The sequence below is a fragment of the Protopterus annectens genome, chromosome 7.part0 (assembly GCF_019279795.1).
Source record: "Protopterus annectens isolate FY-2018-M chromosome 7.part0, PAN1.0, whole genome shotgun sequence".
Lineage (NCBI taxonomy): Eukaryota > Metazoa > Chordata > Ceratodontiformes > Protopteridae > Protopterus > Protopterus annectens.
Window position 1 is genome coordinate 946815760 of NC_056739.1, and position 21094 is coordinate 946836853.

A 21094-nucleotide genomic window follows, 5' to 3' on the forward strand; every position below is an offset into this window, starting at 1 on the left:
TGCAATCCAGGAAGCTTGCAACAGTCCATGCAGGACTAGTGCTATCTGCAGAAATGCACTCTGTAAGTAACCGAGTACATTTCTGTAAAATCCAAAACGGAGCTGTGACAGCCCCAAATAAAGGCTGCATATCATGTAGTAAGCATGCCAATGGCCAAGTATAAGGCCATTGGCATTGCAAACAAAAAAAAAATACAAAAATCAACTTTTATTTTTTTTTTGCCTATCATGGCTGTTTAAGCGTAGGGCAGTGGAGCTCAAATGGGATCAGGGGAAAAATAATAAAATAAACCTAAAATAAGCAGTCTAACTAAAATCACTGTTCTGCCATGCAAGTCAATGGCAGACAGAAGACAACCTGGTCAGTGAGTAGTGGTTGCTAAGGGGGAGGCTCAGTGTGAGACATGTAACTATGCATTACCAGGGAATCCTACGCAAATGAGGGGAAGGATAGTGAATCCCAGTTTTCCCCAGCATGTGAGTCAGGTCCCAAGAGTGTAAGATTAGGACTAGCTTGGTGCAAGCCTAGGAGTTAGGTGACATCATGGGGGTGTGTGTCAGGCATACTGTAAGCGGATTGGAGCCCTGTGGCTCAGGATTGCACCTCCCTTAGCACAGCTAAGCTAGGGGTGTGTCTAAACCTGCTTAGCACTCTTTACAAAGCCTAAGCAGCTGTGTGCATCACGCACCAGGTTTTACATGAAGAAAAAAGAGGTTAAACCAAGAAATAGCAGCAGTGTGCACATTTGAGCACTTTGTTTGTGTGACATGCACACGGGCTTAAACAGGAAGGCAATGGGAAGGGAAAACAGCAGTAGGAAGGTAATCAAGGAGATTTAGCTTAGCTGGCAGGTGAAATGTATCAGAATCAGCCAATTACACAGGCAGCAGACCAGCCAAGTCCAGAAAACTACTATGAACTATGCAAACACCTTCCCCTCTGATTTTTTCCACACTCTACTCCACCGGTGTAAACAAGCAGGGAACTTTTAACACTCAGTACAGCAAAATGATAGGGGCTACAATAGCTATCATACAACAACTTGTGGAAGAGGCTGAGAGTGGTTAGTATATGAATGCTGTCCACCAACCCACAGTGAGGTGACAGAGAAGAGTGTACAGACCCAGGGTAACCTACCAGGGGCTACATGAGCTGGAGATAGTGGAGCACTATAGGGTGGACAGGGACCTCCTACAGCAAATTGCTGAGCTGTGCCAGCCATGCCTCACACACAGAACTAACAGATGGGAACCCATCCCAGTGGATACCATGGTATGTGTATGCCAAAGAATACTAGCTACAGGTACCTTCCAAAGGTCAACTGGGGATATGATGGGGATTTCACAAGCATCAGCATCCAGAGTACTGCACCAGTTCCTGGATGCCATGTGAGCACATGTATTTCCCCAACACCTGTGAGACGTTGGTCAGCAATATGCAACTGTTCCACCAAATAGCAGAATACCCTGAGGTAGTGGGTGCTATAGACTGCATGCACATACGCATCAAAGCACCACCTGGTGAGCATGGAAGGGTCTACATCAACCTCAAAGGCTTCCCCTCCATCAACTGCCAGGTTGTATGTGATGCCCAGGGCATAATAATGAATGTGTGTGCTGGCTGCCCTGGAAGCTATCACGATTCCCACATCTGGCATCTGACGCAGCTGTTCCAGAGATTTACCAGTGGGGACATCCCTCATGGTCACTTAGTGGGGGATGCTGGATACTCACTGGAGCCGTGGCTGATGACACCCATCAGAAATGCACACACACACCCGAACAAGAACTCCATAATGAGGCACATGCACAGACTAGAATTATAGTAGAGCGTGTGTTTGGGATGCTCAAGTCACGGTTCCGGTGCCTGGACACATCCGGTGGAGCCTTGCAGTACTCACCAGCTACATGTACCCAAATTGTCCTTGTATGTGCCATGCTGCACAATATGATCCTGCAGAAACAGCTGCAACAGGAACAGCACGGGGCAGGGCCACACAGCCCCCCACCATTGCCAGGGCTTGCACAGGCACAGAGTGACATGGAGGAACAACCTGAGACTGCCCCAGTAGGCAGAAGAAGGCATGCCCAGTATGCCCTGGCCTTGGCAAAGAGGCAACACATAGCACATACACTGACACAGGAGGGACCCAGGGAATAACACCTCTCTCTGACTGTCAGACACAGTAAAAGGGATGCCAAACATTATACTACCTGTGCCTAACCATGTGTAGGGAGTGTACTATGTGCATCCAACATAGGCAGCCCTGCAGCACAACCCTCAATACTGGGACACCCACAGGGTAATTGACTCACACATGCCAGTCGGGGGGGGGGGTCACATACCCAATAACAGTCACAGCCAGCAGGACAGGTGTAGACAAACACAAACAAAGGTGGTACTATGGCCTCTGAATGAGGCTTACGGGTAACCCCCCAGGCCTACACAGACAGACTACAGCAGGTCAGGCAGTTGGATGTCAGTTCCAAAGGGTAGGCAGTTAGAAATTAATATGCAGGTAATTAAAAGTAAAGATCTGTAGTACGCTGGTATGCCTTTAGTCAGCAGTCAGCACGATAGGTAAGACAACAGACTGAAATGGAGTACCCAACATACAAGTACAGTCCTAGCAAATGTGTACAAGTGTCAGGTGTGCCCCCCCATCCTATGTAGAAATGTAGTCACAGTGAGGTGTGCCCCCCAATCCTGTGTAGAAATGTAGAAATAGTCAGGTGTGCCCCCCATCCTACATAGAAATGCAGAAATGTAGTAACAGTCCATGCCAAATGATCGACGGATATCCTGCAGAGACAGCATGCTACTTGTAGATGTACAACACAAAAGTCAGCACTGCAGTACAAATGACCTGGACTCAATCTACACATTCAATACAGATGGCCATACTGGGCATGCCCACACACTTAGAGAAATTAAGGCAATGTCAGTCAACAACATACTGGAAGGTCATATTGGGCATGCTCACACACTTAAACACATGAAGGCCATGTCTGCAAACACCAGTGGATCAGACATATCTGGTAGCCGCAGATATTAGTGCAGGCACTCCTCAGTATGCACCACTCATGCTTTGCACACACAGTGGATAGGAATACAGGGATATATGTAAGGACAACACACTATAATAAGCCAAAGGTAAACATACATAGATGTGTGGAAGATGGTGATTGCGACAAGGAGCCATCCAGGCCTATCCCACCCAGCACACAGGCAAAGGGCCACAACCACATGAGGGTCAGATGTCACTCACTGCAGATACTAGCCACCGGTATCTGTCAGTATTACAGAGTATGTGGTGCATGTGCCAGCTGTGCAACATGACTGTTCAAGGAAGTAATCTAGCAGCTGTATACACGTACCTGTGAAATATGACCCGGGTTGTGCCTGCATGTGGCATGTCATCCCCTAGATGAATGGGTTATGGCCCATGCACACTCTGCCCTTCCCATAGCCCCACTATGACAAGCCTGCTGAGGTCATCCACTGTGGAATACACCTTTGGAAGAACTGTATCCCAGTAATCTCAGTGGTGCATCCCATAACTGTGTATTGCTGTAGTGTGATAAGCTAATTAGATAGGAGTTCTAACCTAAGCCTTGGCAAGTGTGTGTGTGTGTGTGTGTGTGTGTGTGTGTGTGTGTGTGTGTGTGTGTGTGTGTGTGTGTGTGTGTGTGTGTGTATCTGTCTGACTCTGTGTAGAAGGCAATGCTTTGTAGGGTAGGCACACCCCCAAGTTAAATGCTCTATTTTGGTAAGGCTGCTGATGCCATCCACCTAAAAATGCATCTCTGGGAAGGTTGTATCCTACTAATTTCCATAGTGCATGCCATAACTGTGTATTGCTGTTGTGTGATAAACTAGTTAGGTAGAAGTTCTAACCACAGCCTTTGCAACTTTTTGTGTGTGTGTGTCTGTCTGACTCAAAGGCAATGCTTTTTAGGGTAGGCACACACCCTACAAGTTAAATACTCTACTTTGGTAAGGTTGTCATCCACCTAGAAATACTTCTCTGGGAAGGTTGTATCCTAGTAATCTTCGTAGCGCATGATGTAACTGTGTACTACTATAGTATGATAAAATAAATAGGTAAAAGTTCAAACCACAGCCATGGCAACTGTGTGTGTTTGTATGTGTGTCTGTCTGTGTAGCAGGCAAAGCTTTTTAGGGTAGGCACACCCCCTGCAAGTTAAATGCTCTACTTTGGTAAGGCTGCTAACGTCATCCACCTAGAAATACATCTCTGGGAAGGTTGTAACCCAGTAATCTCCGTAGCACATGCCGTAAATGCGTACTGCTGTAGTGTGGTAAACTAGTTAGGTAGGAGTTCTAACCCCCACCTTGACAACTATGTATGTGTCTGTCTGTGTAGAAAGCAATGCTTTGTAGGGTAGGGACACCCCCTACAAGTTAAATGCTCTACTTTGGTAAGGCTGCTGATGTCATACACCTAGAAATGCATCTCTGGGAAGGCTGTATCCCAGTAATCTCCATAGTGTGTGCTGTAACTGTGTACTGCTGTAGCATGATAAACTAGTTAGGTAAGAGCTCTAACCCCAGTCTTGACAACTGTGTGTGTGTGTGTGTGTGTGTCTGTCTCTTTGTGTAGAAAGCAATGCTTTTTAGGGCAGTCACACCCCCTGGAAGTTAAATGCTCTACTTTGGTAAGGCTGCTGATGTCATCCATGTAGAAATACACCTCTGGGAAGGTTGTAGTCCAGTAATCTCCATATCGCATCCTGTAATTGCGTACTGCTGTAGTATGATAAAGTAGTTAGGTAAATGTTCTAATCCCAGACATGGCAAGTGTGTGTGTCTGTCTGACTCTGCCTATGTTGGGAGCAATGCTGTTTAGGGTAGTCACACCCCCTACAAGTCAAATGCTTAACATTGGCAAGGCTGCTGATGTCATCCACCCAGAAATACACCTCTGGGAAGGCTGTATCCCAGTAATCTCCATAGTGCTTGCTGTAACTGTGTACTGATGTAGTGTGATAAACTAGTTAGGTAGGAGTTCTAACCCCAGTCTTGGCATGTGTGTGTCTGTCTTTGTAGAAAGCAATGCTTTTTAGGGTAGTTACACACTTTACATGTCAAATGTTCAACTTTGGCAAGGCTGCTGATGTCATCCACCCAAAAATACACCTTTGGGAAGGCTGCAGCCCAGTAATCTCCATAGCATGTGCCATGACTGTGTACTGCTGCAGTGTGATTTAGAACTCTGGTAGGGATCTATTCCTACCCATGGCAGTTCTGTATGTTTTGTGTGTGTTTCAATGTCATTTTAGGGAACAATGTATTAAAGGCTAGTCACACTCAGTACATGTCAGATGCCCTACTTTCCAATCATGCTGATATCAGCCAATGTGATATACACTTTTGGGTAAAAAGTTCTCCAGTAATCCCTGTTATGTGTCCTGTAACAGCTGTAGTGTGATATAGATTTCTGTTAGGGGTTCTATACCCACACATGTTGGTTTTAGATGTTTTGTGTGTGTTCCAATGTCTGTGTAGGGAGCAATGCATTTTAAGCTAGTCACACTCAGTACATGTCAAATGCCCTACTTTCGCTATCCTGCTGTCAGCCAATGTGATATACACTTTTGGGGAAGGAGTACTCCAGTAGTCTCCGTAGCACGTACAAAGTGGGCTTTGCAAATTTCTTACATGGTGGCCCTAGTATATATCACAATGCCCACTGTACAGGGATAACATATGTGAAATAGCTGAGAGGCTGGGGTGCAAATACCCCATACCCATACATGTGATGTCAAGGCCAGACAATCACAGTCAGCAACCCCAGTATTACCCAAATCACACTCTCAACCCATGTCTCATGCACACACACACACACACACACACACACACACACACACACACACACACACACACACACACACACACATATGCCGAGGCAACAGCCAATATGTGTGTAGTACACTGCATATTGACAACTGATAGTAACTATAGAGTGAATGCAGTGGCCTATAGAGGGCATGACACCCTGTCCATCTGTCCAATAGGCACATACATGCAGACAGTGCAGCTTCCCCATGTTCCCCACTGGACACCTGCAACACCTGTGGTGCCAGCACATGTGACCCACAAAGGACATACCATGCCTGAAAACATGCCCTGTATGGACAGATGCCACTGACACCAGGGAATGTCATTAGCATGCTATCAATGTAGGTGCAGGGGTAACCTACTGTCCATGACTAGTTCCTGACATAGGTTGCCAAGAATGGCACATCTGATGATAATCTGTGCACACAACATGGGCCCGACACCCCAGGTACAGTTCCAAATGTCACTGCACATGCATGTGTGAGGTGTGCACATCCCAGACACTGTCCATATCATGGACTAAGGAACACATACATGGCAAGCAATGTACAGCATTGGCCACATGCAATAGTCACCCAGGTTACTGGGTGGTGGATACAATATCCACCTGTGTGTGCAAATGCAGAAACCACAGCACTGAGCCACAATGCAGACCATTGTCATGTGGCCTGATGGCAAGGTATACCCACCACTTAGCCTTGTAAAGCCATCTGGCACAGTCGACCACCACATACCCGTGCATAAATGCACCTGTGCATGTCAGTAGTGGCACCCTGTGTGTTTGTGTGTGTGTTGTATGATGCTTATGATCACATCCACACCCACTACATCCCCCAGTGGCATACTGAAGCATGCTCTCTTATGCCAGACTCCTCCCCATACCTTTTGCCCATATAACCACCGTATGACACATGTGGTGCATGTGATACCTGCACAGTAATGTGTTGTGGCGATCTCACTCATGATGAGCTGTATCCCTGTCCCTGCCAAGTGTGTCAATGTGTGTGCGTCCCTGTGAGAGTGTGGCTGTGTTGACACTGGCACCTGTTCATGTGGACAGGCATGTGTACTTCACCTACTGTAAAACTACCGTATCCCTGTTGCAGATGTCACTCACCATCACATATATGTTCTGAGGAATCCACATGTAACTTATGTAGCACATCCAATAACTGCATAGAACTGTGATAGCACTACATAGTCATCAGGGGTTTGATACCCTGTGCTGGTAGGTGTGTGACACAAACATGATTAGGTTTTACTCTCCCACCCCTCCCTGACTTGTGAATGCCTCTGTCTCCATGTCTCACTCCCTCACTGGTGGATGTGGAGACCTACACCTGCTTTTCTTAGGCAATAGCATGTGCATTTTTAGTGATGCTCATGATCAGCTGATGGCCTCTGTATGAATTGCAGCCCTCCCCTAGCTGATTGCATGTGGAACAGCTGTGGTAACATTCGCATAGCCAATTGCATGGAAACACACTCCAATATCTAGATACATCATGTTGGTGTTTGCCCTTTTCATTCACTGTGAGCAGGAACTAGATCTGTTGCTTGAAAAACAGCATCTCAGATGGATTGGGGATTTACCTCTAACAACAAACACTGTGGAAACAGGGCAACATACAGGAGGGGGGGTGTGCCTGACCTGGCTACAGACTGTATGTGCTGCTATACTGCATTCGGAGTAATGTTGCTTTAACAGTGTGTGTGTGGATATGGCTGCCCTACATGTTTTAATATATGCCATGTCAGTTCTGTGTTTATGAGGAATCCCCATCTGTAGGGGCATCTGCAGACTGAGCAGTGTTTTGTGCCTTTGGTTTCATGTGTTACCCATAGAGCATCTATCTGTGAACTGCAGAAGGTAGTGTGAGGATTGCACTCTGTAGAAGGTGAAAGCCATGACAGTTACTGACCTCATATCCCTCATAGAACATATGTTGCAACAAACCCTGTTACAACATTTAATGTATGCAGTTATCACAGCTACATGTCAATACTGGTCCTGTGTATGTGCTTCCAGCCACAACTCTGTCAACCTTTGTACATATGTCATGCATTAAGAGGTGCATATGTGCTGTACACCATCATTAGTGTCATCATATCTGATAAGCCAGTGAGATATCAGACTGCTACACATGTTATGTACAGTAGGGGTTATATTTGATGACATGACCTGGACATTCTGTGGCTGTTTGTACAGTACTGAGATCTGTGTACTTATGGTGAATGCTGACAGTGTGTGTATTGTTAATATCTACCTTGGCCTGTGTACAGACTGTGGTAGATGTCACCGTCCTAGGTCCCATCCTATCTGATGTTACATGCTGCTCCACTGTATGTTACCATATTGGCTTACATGTTTGTAGGGCCATACACACACATGTCCCATACCACAGATGGGCATCAGACCAGACTGCGTAGCGGCCCAGTTATGTAGGGTTAGTGTGTGAGCGGCACATATGAGGAAGGTGGTGAACAGATAGAGATGTGTGAATGCATAACCTATGGTGGCAAATGTATATCAGTCGTTATGTATTATACCCATCTACATGGCTGTTAACATCCATATTGTGAGGCTTGGTCCACATGTTCTGCACTAAAAAGGGTTATGTGCATACCTCTGGACTGTACAGCATGTGTCAGAATGTACACATCTATTGGCCAATATCTCTGCTGTAGTCCACAGGAGCATTACGTGCTTAAAGCGGTACTCTACTATAATGTCCTGAGGATGACTGTCAGTAGCCAATGGCGCACATGTGAAAAGCAGATGTGACCCCTCACACACACCATGTCTGTGAAGACAATCCCTATTACAGTAGCAATAGTCTGCTAATATACCTGCTACACATGTCTGACATCCCCTTGCACTATGAAGGTGGGACTATAGAGGCTGAGATAGGGCTACACCCCTTGTTCAGGGCATATGGTGAATATATATGTACATATGATTATCCAGATATCTATATAGATAATTACACATGTACATATTGACATATATAGATGGGTGTGTATATGTACATAGATATGCATATACACACCCAGATATATACATATACAGAGCAGTATATGTCTACACATATACAGATAGAGATACATATGCACATATACATATACCACAATGCCATGCATGCCAGTAGTCCACTGCTGTTGTATCCCCCACACATACGGTGGGGCTGGAGCCATATATGTGTGGGCTTTAGCTACACAATACATGTGTGCTCATATGCACTCCAGAGGCCAGTGTATGTAACAGTGGTATATGGCATGTATTATTGAGCCTAGGGGGGCATGGACCATACATAACCTAGGCTGTTACAACATGTGGGCGTATCAGGGTTGAGCTGCCTTAAGGTATCTGGATGTACAGTACCATACATGTCACCTATCTTGGCATTACTTACATAAAGTGGGTAACTGCAGGCCTATTGCCTCCGGCCATACAGACTGTTCTGTTCACCAGTGTGACTGTGATGGTGTCAGTTATGCCTTGTTATGTAACAGTTACATCCCATTTGGTCAACTGAAGTCTTTATCACCTAGTGATTGTGTACAGAGTGTAGATAGAGGCTGCTGGACTATACACCTGCATCACTTACTGTTGACTGTGTGGTATTCTGTGGCCCAGTCTGTCTTTACTAATGTACAATTTGAAGGGCTTGGCCTGGACAGCAACAGTTGTGGACCTTCCCAGACTACTGTATTAGTATAACTGTTTCACAGTTGCATTACTCTGTTGATATGGATGTCAGTGTCTGAACTGCTATATGACATGGCATATAAATCTGTAATAGTACACAAATAAAGGTATTCCATTTCTGCAAACCGGTGTGTGGTGTTTATCCTATGACCTCTCTGTGGGTATATGTTGCAGGCAACGAATGTCATTTGTGTGGGTGGCTCATCCAGTGTACAGTTGTTAGGGTGTTAACTGTAGGCATAGTGGGTGTACCATATTGTGTGCACCTACTGCATAAGTATCTTACTGTACATATCTCTGCGTGTGTATGTGTAGTCACAAGTATATAAATATATATATATATATATATATATATATATATATATATATATATATATATATGTAGGTAGATATATATGCATATCTGCATCTGCATATATTTGTCTGTGTATATATATCCTGGGGATGTTGATAGCTTCCACATTTTACATTTCCTATGTGAGCCAGACTGTACTGCATGATATGTTAATGATACCAACCTGACATCATATAGGTGGGATGAAATACTGTTAACATCATGTGCCCAAGTCATATCAGGTCCTGGTTATGGGATCTGCAACACTTGGTAGTGCATTGCAGGGTGGATGTGTTTGGCTGTGGGAGTGTATGCCAATTCGCACAAGATGTATATTGTTTGGGGCCTCTCAACCCCATTAACGGTGCATGTGGACATATATGTTTGTGTTAATCTACCATTGCTATTGACCGCAAACGAGGAACAAAAGGAGACAGCGGAGGAGATAGTGCACACTAATACCTTAGGCCGTGTGCCCTGTGTTCACACAAGCTCACAAGGGGACTTTAACATTTATAATTACACCATTTTGGATGTACATCAAGAAATGGTTGACTTTCTATCTAAAGGGTTAACATTTGTTCCCGGAAAGAAAATGGACATTACTAAAGCCATTATTGATCTTAAACTTTTTGTCCGTAAGCTTAATCTTAATTTACTTATGGGCAGTAGTCCAAGCTTGCTTAGTTCCTTAAGGATCTCTAGCCTATTTAATCCACCTACACATCCAAACTTGAATGTTTTCGAAAAGATGTGTGAAATAGACTTTAGAGCTATTAAAGACAGTTCAAATTATAATAATACAAAGAATAACATTAGTAAATTAGATTACGACTGCTTAAATTTGTTAAACGACTGTAATATAAGGGTCATGAGACCGGATAAGGGGGAGGTCTGGTGTTTATGGATCATGGGATATACGTAGACAGTATGGTAAAACATCTTGACACTGCTGCGTATACACAAGTTACCTTGAATGAAGTCAACGTAGCCTATAAAAAGATTAGGGCCACATTAGATGACCTCTTCTTGGAAGGTTCCATTAATATTGAGTTGCACCAATATCTAACAATGCTAGCACCCAAAACACCAGCTTTATTTGGCACCCCAAAAATTCATAAAACTTTGAATGAACCTCCTTTTAGACCAATAGTAGATGGTCGAGGTTCAATCACTTACAGTTGTGCCAAATACATCGATAGTGTTTTGAAACCACTTATTAAAAGCAAGCCACAGATCTGTAAGGACTCGTGGGGGTTCCTTAAGAACATTAATAAGTTGGAGTTTCAGCCAAAAGGGTGTTTCCTTACAATTGACATCAAAGATCTCTATACAGTTATTCCCCAACAAGTGGGTATAGAATGGATTACAGAATTTTTGCTTATGAAGAAAGTGGAGGGAAACACCATATATTTAATTGCAACACTTCTTGAATTAGTTTTGACAAATAATTTTATGGTCTTTGAAGGGCAATTTTACTTGCAGAAGTCAGGAGTAGCCATGGGCTCTCCCTGTGGTGGAAGCTTCGCGAATTCCATTATGGCATTTTGGGAACATAACTTATTGTTTAAGGACCCATTGTTTAAAAACAATGTCTCCTGGTACACAAGGTACCAGGATGACATGTTTTGTATTTGGAATGGAGATACATCTCTTATACCATCTTTTATTAACAATATTACTGAGACCACCAACTCCTTGGAATTTACTTATGTCATAGGCGAAGTGTCCATTAACTATTTAGACATACAGTTAATTAAAGATAGCCCCAATGGTAGATATAAAAGTGTAGTATACAGAAAACCAACATATTCGAACACCTTTTTGCACTTTTCTAGTAACCACCCCTACCACCAGAAAAGGGCAGTGGTTAAAGGCCAAATGTTTAGAGCACCTTGTATGATTTCGGATGAAACCGATTTCAACTTTGAATGTGGGCTTCTTCAAAACATGTTCTTGAATCGAGGTTACCCCCTACTCTGGTTCTCGATATTAGAAATGAGGTAACACATAAAAGGAACATAGGGCATTTTACACCTTTACTTATAGGTCAAGGTGTAAATCAAACAGAAAACTTGTTCAATTAAACTAGTTTGTCTAATCATGAAGGAACCCTTACAGTCGATAATGTTAAAGCTTATCAAGTTAGTTTTCTTTGCATATACTCATTAGATTATTCTTTTATTAGAGAAGTACTCAATAAGAATTGGAACATTATTAAAGGGGATGAAATTTTGTCAAAAGTTTTAGGGGTTCGCCCTAGAATAACTTACAGGAGGGGTCAGAATTTGAAATCACTTTTAGAAAAGAAAAAAATTACGCCCAAATAGAGTTAATGGAATGTTTAAATGTGGCGCTTGTCCGCAATATAGACATATAATTGTCAGTAATCAGCTTTGTATTAACAATATGACTTATAAGATCAATTGTAGATATAATTGTGATACAAAAGGAGTTACCTATATAGCCTTGTGTAACCAATGTAATGCATTTTACATTGGGAAGACGGAAAGAAAGCTAAAACAGCGGATATATGAACATTGCTATGCTATAGGTAAGAAAGACATTAATAATGCACTTGCTAAGCACATTTTACAATACCCTAGCCACTGTTTTAAATTTGCTATTTTGCAACATAGGATAATCAATATTAGAGGGGGTGCATGGCAAGTGCATTTAGAGATAGACAAGCTTACTTGGCAAATAAGAACAAGGGCAGAAGTTTTCCCAGGCCTTAACAAGAACTTGTCTATTAAATGTATTTTGAAACTCCTGTCACTTAAAAGATGAGATATATAACACTTTTTCTTACAACTGAATATATTATTTATTAAAAGTTATGGTTTATAATAAATTCAGTTTAGTAATAGTTTGGGTTACAAGTGGTAATTTAGGATTGTATTAATGTCACAACTCATACATATATATATTTTTTTATATATAGATTTATTTTTATGTGTTTTCTACACTATAGTATGGATTAAATATTAAAATGCATATATAATTATTTTAATAGCAGTATGAATTTAGCACGAGCATAAGCATTGGATTTATATTTACTTGTGTTCAAATTTGCACAGACACTATAGTATATGGTTTTTAGTTAATTTTTAAGATATTTTGCATTTTTCTTTTTTTGGACAGATGCTTACACTCATTTGGAATTAACTAACTTTATCCAACAGTATATTTACACATTAAGGAATTTTAATACGTGCTCTGTTTTAACATCTACATACATATATATACACATTTTTATATCTATACATGGTTAATTTGAAATGCATATTTTGGCACAAATGTGCTTGCACTGAGACTTATATTTGACATTTTATATTTGACATTTTATGTTTTTGATCTCACTTTAAACATGCTGTTCTTTAATTAGGCTGATTGATTTAATCAGCCTAATAGAGTATAAAAAGAACCTGTTCTTTTGCTAGTACTGTTTGTCTGATGAAGGCAAGGTAACATCCTTGCCGAAAGCGCTTACAATAAACAGTTTCATACGACTACATTTTCGATCTTATTGGATTTTATTTATTGGAGTTACTGGATATTTTGCTGGCTTTCATAGTTTCTGCTTGTGATTTTACAAGGTTTCGTTAGTGTTTTTAGTTTTGTTTTTTGGTCTATGCTTACAGCTTACTATCTCAACATTCTAGCAAATTCTGTACAGTTGATGGGTCTCATTATGCATACAGCTTTCTATCTGAACATTCTCATTACAGTTGTGGGGTATGATTATGTATACAACCTACTACCAATCCCAGGATTCAACCCCCTGCTGTGTGTGGTAAAAATCTTACAGTTGACATCACAGTTCACTGTGCTATCAGGAATTAGAGTGAAGCTTTCCAATGTTTTCCAAGTCTCCCTCAGTTGTGCAATATGACTGACCTCTTGGGACTTCCAACATTGTTATACTGAACTTCCTACACATTTTAACTGCATTCAACAGTGTGGGTAAGACTGCTTAATACAACAGTACTATTTATAGAATGCAGCAGTACAACAACATATGACAGCAGAATGTACACAAGCACTCCAGGGGTTATACTTTTAATCACTAGATATTACACCTTTATTTCCACACAACCTATCTGACAGTCTTCCTGCCATATTGTCTAGTTTATTCAGTACATCCCATACACAATACATTTTTATACTGGTACAACACTTTCTAGAACTGTTATATTTATTTGCTATGACAGTACTTGCAAGATTATTACTAACCTGCCTTACGACACAGCCTTTGCAGCCTAGCAGCATGGGCTTGCTGGTTTGCAGCCCGCTCATCTGCAGCTGTCAGAGAAATGCAGTGATATTTAGCCATTACTTATCTATAGTATACACAAGCTAGGCAATCATTATCTACATAGTAGAATGAGTATTTAGTCAGTGCTGTGGCAATGGCCATCTGCCTTGATTCTTGGATCCACTGCTCCAAGAGATCCCCCCTCCACCGCTTTAGGTTATCATGGTGATGCCTGACCTGCTCACCAGTCCGGGGGATACCAGTGGCACTGGTGAGGTCACAGGTGAGACTGTCTCAGGCCTCCACTTTATACTGAAAACCCTGGTACTGGCCCAGCAGTAGTCTCTGCTTATGGTGTTTTACCAGGAGCCATACCATGAATCAGAACTCTTGGGTGCTCAAGCACTGTGCTCTAAATTGAGTGCCTTCCCCAACTCCAGCCATTCTGCCTACAGTAGGGAGCTGCAACCAGTTATGGGAAGTATTCCTGCCTGTGGGGTTTAAATACACCCGATTTCCTGCACTTTCCATTGATTGGACGGTTTTGAAAAAGCTAAGCTATGGGCACACATGCTTACCTAATGTTGGCATTGCTTAAAGGGGTATACCACTGGGCAGATTGAGTTAGCCATCCTACACATTGCTTACACCAAGTAAGCTTAGCTGGGCAATGGTTAGCATTGCTTAATATTTAGTTAGCATTATGTTTTCCTTTTGGCATTGATTTATTATTCGTTACATGTTATATCTGTGTCTGATATTCGTGATTCATGTGTACGTACACTGTATGGGGTCCTGGGGACTTTAACACTTTATTACAATAACACATCACATCTGGCCTTACTGCAGTACTCCAGTTTACATATTTATGTTATGTAGCAGGTTATACATCACACTGTACAAAGATTCCTTTCACATGTTCAGTTTGATTTTCCAATGGTGAGGATTTGTTTGTTGAAACCTCAATCCTATGTACTGCTATGATGGCTTATGGCTTAGTGGTTAACTGCTGTGACTGTACTATACAGGGTCTTGGGTTCGAGCCTTGCGGAGGCTGTTTATTTTGCTGCTTGGGAAAACACAGGCCATTGGATACAGAGTGATTAAGGCACTTTAAAGCAGTTGTAAGTGGGTTTGCGTGTGTTTGCACGCCGGCAAGAACTGCTTACTTCTGGTTGCAGTTTCTTATACTTAGTTAGCTTCCTCATTGCTTAATCTGTGTAGGCACTTCTTAACCCTGCGCAAATGCACTTAAACACACTTGCTAGTGCTTACATATGCTTACTACTGCTTATTTGTGCTTAAACCTGCTTACTAGTGCCTTATTCATTATGACACTGACAATTCACATGTGCATTTCCTGCAGTACTCCAGTTCATAAATATATGTTATTTAGTGGGTTTTGCAGCAAAAATATTGGTTATAAAGTGTTTTGACATGTAAAATAGACTGTGCTGCAGTGGAACTTGAACTGAGAATGCCTGCTTGTTAGGCAAATGTTCTGTCCACTACACTATTGCTGTGCTACGTCATTTGCATTTATCTTCCTTGTTATCCTCTTCAGCCTTTTAAGCTGCTTTAACCGTAGCTAAGCAATATGCACATCCACACACCTATGGTTAGCTGTACTCAGATTTAAAAATAAATAAATAAAATGTTTTTTTCATTCAATTTTTATGTAGTGTTGCTGTTGTACACATGGGGGACTGTTGGTGGGGATATGCAGACACCTATGAGCAGTCTCACTCATTTCTTACCAGTTTTTGCTGTTCTACATTGCAGGGCCATGTTTATTCTGAGAGCTCTGCTTTCAGACACACCCCCTGCACTCATACACGCTCCGTGTAAGCCTAGGAGCTCGGGCAGCATGCCTTATTAATATGCATGGCACGCTGCCGTCCTGCTCCTAAACAGGCACTTCCATGTAGGACTAACCTAGTCCTGCATGGAAGTTTAGTAAATCCGGGGGTATTTTCTAATGAATTCATAGAACTAATTAATAAGATTTATGTTAACTCAATATCTTATGTAAAATAGGTACTTTCATATCTAGTGCCTTTAAATTTTTAAAGGGAAGAAAACAAGGATGTCCACTATCACCTTTATTATTTGCACATGCAATAGAACCTTTCCCTAATTTCATAAGACATAATATAAATGTAAAATATTATAAATTCAATGAAAATGTTTCCCATAAAGTCCAGTTGTTTGCTGATGATATTTTAATCACTAGTGGAAATCTTGAAACATCTCTAGAACACTTAATACAATGTATGAGCTTCTTTGATAAACTATCAGGGCTCAAATTCAATCAAAATAAAACAAAGACATTGCTGATAAACAATCAGATAATGAATAGTCAGACTACATTCAAAAACTTCAAATGAGGAAATTTTCAAATAAAATATTTCTGAATAATTATTGAATCGACCTATAAATCATTGGGTCTATATTAGATGAACGAATGATCAAAATGTCACATACAACATGCAAGACACACTTTGATCAATCTTTCATCTAATCGGAATCTGCAAATGCCGAAAACTTGAGTTTTGAAAAGTTTTAGTTGGCCATGGTAGTGAGTGTAGCTTGTGATGTAAAGACGCTACAATGTCTGGAATGGCTAGGTGAGTGAATTATTTACTTTTGTAAATATTCATTTTGCGATTACTGGGAAATTGCCCTTTCCCCAATGTAGAGCAATCTTGGAGATAGTATGTTTAGTTAGGGGGGTGTGGGGGGCACGGCCACCCACTTTGTTTTAAAAGCAGAAGAGTGTGTTTAGGATTTAAAGTTGTTGAATTATGTGAGCATGTAGGGGTTTATATGTATTCATTGTATGTGTGTGTGTGTTGTATGTTAATATAGGGAAGGTGTGGGACAAATTAAATGTTTTGATTTAGTTGTATTCAGGCTTTTTAGTTTTTGGTTAGATGACCGTTCAATCAAAATGTATCGAGCATGTTGTACTTGACATTTTGATTATTCATTCATCTAATATAGACCCAAATCATCAATAACAACTGATTATCAGCAAGTAGTCAATACTATAACAAAATTAACAGAAGCATGTTAAAAAAGTATTACTTACTTTTGAGGACAGGCTGACTCAGCCGTGTTAACCACAGATGGTAGTGTATACCATGTTTTTTTTATAAAAAACTATTGATAACTTATTCTACTCTATACTTGTATCCTTTTTCTTTAATATTTTATACAAATCTGTAAGAACATTGTGAATCCTTTCTTTTGTAACTTTTTCATATATGTATGCTTTATTCTCTCTGTACTAACATATTAATTAAATGTGGAGCTTTTCTCCCCAGACCTCCGCTGAAAAAGGACTTTTGTCCAGATGGACTTTCCTGGTCATCAAATGTAAAATAAATAAATAATTGATAGTATTACCAAAAATTTTATACATCAGCCAGTCATCAATACTTCCCCCATGAAAAGCATTTATAAAAAAAGTTAAACTTCACCCTAGAATCTCCCAACATTGGCACACTTTAGGATGAGAAGATGGAGGTGTAGCTTTTCCTAACATTGAACTATATATTATGTCTATGATTATAAAAACAGTTTACATGCAACTATATTTTTCCTTAACCTCATGCTGCAAATCAATTCATGAAACATTGATTACACAAAAATAAAATATAATTGAGCCATTTACAAATATTGTTAAAAATGTATTCATATGGATTATAAAATGTAATTTATTGAATGAAAAACACCAATATATCCTCTTTCCATTTATGAATCAAATTCTTATATTATTTTAAAAAAACTCATTAACTCAAACTATTTATGTAAAGTTCTATCAATAATATTTTTTGTAGCTTACTTGAGTGGATATCTAATATCTTTTAATATAATAAAATGATAGATGTGAAGGAGAATGGGCTTATACATTGGCAACAATTCTTGTCAGGAAAAAAAATACATTCTTCAGACTAATTGCAAAATATAGTATAGAAAATAATAGTTGGTTAGACTTGCAAACATGTAAAGAATTTATACAAAAAAAAATCAAAGTAACATTCAATACACAAACTACTCACATTCCCAAATTCTATACCTTCTATCTAGTATTAATAACAAATCATCCAATAATATTTCTTCATTATCAATCATTTACAAAATCCTAAGAACTGAATTTGCCTTATCTGATAGCTCATTCTGGTCATACTCAACTAAAATTAATAAAGAAGAATTTTCGGATAATAATAAAAAAACTAATATTGAAATCAGCAGCAAAAACATATTCCACATACTGGAAAATATTTACTGGGAAATTTATACATAGAAATTTTCTCACACCTCAAAAAATAGCAGTTTTATATATATATATATATATATATATATATATATATATATACATTAGAAAACACAAAATGTTGGAGATGTGAAATAGACCTTAATGCTGATTGGCAACATATGATAATTTGTTGCAAAATAGCTCTTTCATTTTGGACTGACTTCAGAAATTTTGTAGACCATTGTGGTTGGATAAGCGTAACATCTCAAATTCTGTTATATTATTTAATGCACCTATGCCAGAAATAATTCCCGTATCACAAATACCTCTTCTTTGGAGTATTTTAGTATTAGTTAGAAAAATCATTACAAAAAAACTGGAAAACAAAGCCTACTAGCTCATTCAATGATGAATGTATCTGTTTAGCAAAATCAGTATGCAATAAAACACTTACTATAAGAATAAAAACTAAAAATGTGGTCCATAAATTATTAGCTAGGGAAAAAACTGCAAAGCTTATCAGAAAAGTATTAATTATATTAGAAATGTTTTGAATTTTGTTATGGATTTTGTAAATAGTATGTGCATAGTTTCATGAGATTGTTAATTAATAATTGTGCAAATGACTATTTTGATTTAAAAGTAAATAAAACGTTCAAAAAATATATCCCTTTTAACTATTTGGATTAATGTGCTAATAGGTAGTGAGTATCTTCATGATTAATTTCACCTGGGCTAAACAAAACGGTGCTTTCCACAAATGTCTCACATAAGTACAGTAACTCATCTTGGGTAAATATAATATCATCTAAAACATTCACCTGTGCTAAATATGTGAATAGTATGATAAAAGGGATTTTGGAAAAACGGACAACTATTATTAGGGATTCTTGGGATTATCTTAGTAAGGTTGATCAAAATATGTTCAATAGTAAATTGTTACTAGTGACCATTGATGTATGTGATCTTTTCTCTGTTATTCCATACGACATAGGTCTGGAATGGTTTTATGACTTTCTTTGTAGTAAGTCCTCCTTGAACCATGACAATATTTTGACCATTCGGACATGTATGGAGATTATTTTAGAAAACAATTTAATTACATTTGATGGACATCTATTTAAGCAAAAGACAGGTGTGGCTATGGGTGCATGTTGTGCACCCATATTTGCCAATATTGTTTTGGCATATTGGGAAGACACCTATGTATTTAATTCCCAATTCAAGACTTCATGGGTACTGTATGGGCGGTATCTTGATGATATTGTCTTGTTTTGGAGGGGTACTGATGAAGAGCTGAACAGTTTCTACTCATATATAAATGGTACCACCAGTTTTTTAAAATTTACCATGGTCAAGGAGATGGACTTTGTTCATTATTTAGACATTACTATAAAGAAAGACTATAAAAACAGTTGTTTTACATCTACATTATATAGGAAACAGACTTACTCTAACACACTTTTAATTTTGGTAGTGCACATCCTTTACACCAAAAGAAAGCCCTGGTAAAGGGCCAATGTGTTAGATTGGCTAGGATGGTGTCAGATATTAATGATTTTTTTGATGAGTGTGAAAAATTGAGTAATATATTACAAAAAAGGGGGTACCCTGTACCTTTTATTACAGACATCATTCAAGAGGTAAAAGTAGAAAGAGGTAATGGACATTTCAGTGCACTACTAGGTAATAAGGTTGAAAATCAACAAGATGGCGATGGTAACAGTGAATGTACAACTGTCAATTTTTCACGTGGATTGATACTCACTTATTGTAGCGAGTTTGAGGTTATAAAACATGTGGTCAATAAATATTGGAAAATCTTCGAAAATGATATAGGTGTTCTAGAAAAAATTGGTAAAAAACTATTATAATATATAAGAAATATATTTCATTTAAAGGACTCCTGGAAAAAAGAAAGATCATTACACAGAGAGGGGGTACATACAAATGTGGAAGATGTTCCCAGTGTCCCCATATGATGAACAATGATGGGTTTAAGTTGAAAAATCATGGATATATTAAGAATAGAAAGAAAATGTACTGTTATACAAAAGGGGTGGTCTACATTGCGGTATGCAAAGATTGTCAGGGATACTATATAGGAAAAACAAAAAATGCCTTCAGGCATAGAGTATATCAGCATTTATATGACATAAAACAAAAAAATAACAACAATGCCTTGTAGAAGCATATCAATAGCAATAGTAAGCACAGCTTTAGTTTCTTCATTCTTGAACAAGTGGATTTGGGAGAGGGGGGGTGGCTGTGGAGGAATATTTAGAATTCCTTGAGTTAAAATGGCAGATAAGATTGAACGCACACCCCCCCCCCAGACTTAATGAGAAGATATCTATATTACCTTACCTAAAATTAAAACAGTTATTTAATATTTAATTTAATATTATGGGAACAGGTTAATATATGTATTTGGATGTGATTATTTATATTCGAAATGTAAAGGCACATTTATTTATGTCAAATTTTAATGTGCATTTATTGTATGGAAAGCATTTCCTGTAACAAGGTGGCCAGCAAAGAAATTATGTAATTTTTTAATTGGTGTCAATGTATTTAACTGTCAGCAGGTGATATTGTGTTATTCTGAAGAAGTCTAATTGTTGACAAAAGCACTAAATGTCTTTTATGTAAAGTTTGGAATAATAAAT